The following is a 2,649-nucleotide window of genomic DNA, read 5'->3' on the forward strand; positions in this document are numbered from 1 at the left end:
GAATCGTACCAGTGCATCTATGGATATCAGTAAGGGAGTTCTTCCGGCAATGCTTGCAGAGTATGGTACATGTGATTAGGGGGCATTTAGATTGTATTTTGTTTTATATTTGAGTCTGAAAAACTATTTTATTTCTAAATACTAATAAATCATTTTATGAGTTTACATGTTTAATAAAAGTTTTAATTTTTCTGAGATTTTTACAGTGGGTCGCTCCGGTGGCCTTAATGTGACACTTCAGACCGGATCGGGTTACCCGCACCGGTCTGAGGGGTTATATTTTGTGGTATCAGAGCTTAGGTTGAGTTAAAATTTTTAAGATAGACCGGTCGGTCGAATGTCAAAAGATGTATGATCAGTACATGCCCCTAGACTACAATCGTACTTCTCTGAGTCGGAACTCTAAGGTCGAGTCCCTCTATGTAATAAGCTAACTTAAGTTTTCTATCCGTTAGAACTCTAACATTGCATAAAGGAATACCAGTAACCCCTGTCTACACTCTGTAAAGTACCTCACAAGTAATGTGAGAGTTGCTTATCCGAGAAATTCTGACCCGACTCCATAAATGAAATTGGGAGATGCTACTACTCTTTGAATCTATTATCGTAACCAAGGTTGAATTGATTCCACAAGGATAATTATATTCAGATTCTTTTATTAGAATAAGGGAGAGTTTTGACGAAAATGTATACTCAGCTGGTTAAAGATTAGTAGAGGATCAGTACTTCTGAAAAAGCTACTAAAAGACATGGAAGAACTGATGGAAGCCTCATTTCTGTATTTCTGTGACTTGAATGAATTTCAAGGACGAAATTCTTTTATGGAGTGGAGAATTGTCACATCCCAATTTAGGGGCTAAATTTTAGAAATTATAAAGTGTTGAATTTAAGTGGTATTTTGGAAGAAATTAAGGATTAAAGTGTAAAATCGTAAAGTTGGTAGACCATTTTAGGAAGTGTAGGAAATTCATGGACCCAGTCCTGAATTTACCCATTTTTTCTTATGTGTTAAATTATAAACCCCCTCCCCCGTGAATTCTGCTTTGCCTAGATTCTTTCCCCAAATTCCCTCCCCCGCCAACCCTCCTTTGAGCTTCGATTTCTCCATCGTTCGGCCACCGTTCGTATATCTGAAACCACCATCATATTCGTTGTCGACCGATGAATAAAACCCCTCAAACCGCTCGTTGTGAATCATCATCGTTCACGTAAAATTCAACTCAAAGTTTCGAAGTTTTTAAACTCCATCGTCATGAAAATTGTCGATTCATCGTCGATCGTTGCTCTGTTTTCCACACCTTCTGTACCATCGTGTTCCTTGCATCGTTTCGAGTCCACCGGTGTCCTTCTTGTCTCTGTCGTTGCTGGCACGTGAGGGGGTGAAGAAGCTAAAGTTTCTGACGTTTCAAAATCGAGCTCTCTACTGTTCAAAATTGTCAGCTAAGCTTTGTAAGTGTCTTAAAATCCCTTAAAATAATGATAAAATTTTTATGGAATTTTTCTGACCCTCAACGGCCCTGCACGCGCCCCAACACACCACCCCTGAGAGTAAGAAAAGTCCACTGCCTGGTTGACTGCTTGGAATGGGTCTGGCTGACCCGGCTGCTCGACTGAGTCAACCCGCACTGAATCAACTCGGCTGAGTCAAGTCATTGGGTCAACTTATTGACTTTGACAGAGTTGACCGTTGATCGTTGACTTTGACTGAGCCAACCCGTTGACTGACCAAAAAGTCAAAATTTTTGAAAAGTCATATTTTATGTTTTTGACGTCTTGAGTCCGATTCTGAAGTTCATTTTGCCAAATTCGAACTCGGTAAGCTATTTTTCACTGATTAATCACTCGATTCGATCTGTTTTCTCAATTAAGCTCTGTTTTTATGAAATTTCTATTAATGTGTATCTGAGGAATTATTGGGCATTGAGTTCAAGATCGAGGGCGTTCGAATGGAGTTTAAATGGCTGATCAGAATGGCATGAAAATCGAGGTAATATATTATTACTTTTTCATGCTTTATTGAACATGTTGGTATTGGTAAATGCATGAATGGAAATGTTTGGTCTCATCTGTGTAACTAATTAATTTGTACACTCGATTCGAATTCGGTAAAAATTTGGTAACTGAATATGGCTTAGATGATTAATATAAGAAACTAGAGGACCGTTAGAATTAAAGTACAAGTTCTATGATTAAGTGATAAAGCAATGAGCCATGGATATGTAAATTATAATTTATATCATTAAAGGTTAAATGCCAGAGGTACTTGGATGAGAAATTCAAAGAATACTTCGGTTAGGTGAAACTAAGAAATACCCTTATGTTGTAAAAAGACAAGAATTAACCTTGGAAGTTGGGTAAGAACTTTGTAAAGACATACTTGACCTGATGAAACTACTAATGTACATAGAAAATGCTAGTTTTGTTTAAAAAATCTAGATAACCGATTCCTAAACCCAAGATGGCTGGTACAAGATACTAGAAGTTTGAATTAAATAATAAGATCGGATAGAAGGAAATGATTGAAATACATTAAATCTATAAAATAACCAAAATACCCCTAGAATGGAAATGACCCAAGAATATCACCAAGCCTAGGAATGAATGGATATCATCAAGCTTTGAAATGATTGGAATAAAATCGAGCACCAG

The sequence above is a fragment of the Hibiscus syriacus genome, unplaced genomic scaffold (genome assembly GCF_006381635.1).
Source record: "Hibiscus syriacus cultivar Baekdansim isolate YM2019G1 unplaced genomic scaffold, ASM638163v2 tig00110943_pilon, whole genome shotgun sequence".
Taxonomy (NCBI): Eukaryota; Viridiplantae; Streptophyta; class Magnoliopsida; order Malvales; family Malvaceae; genus Hibiscus; species Hibiscus syriacus.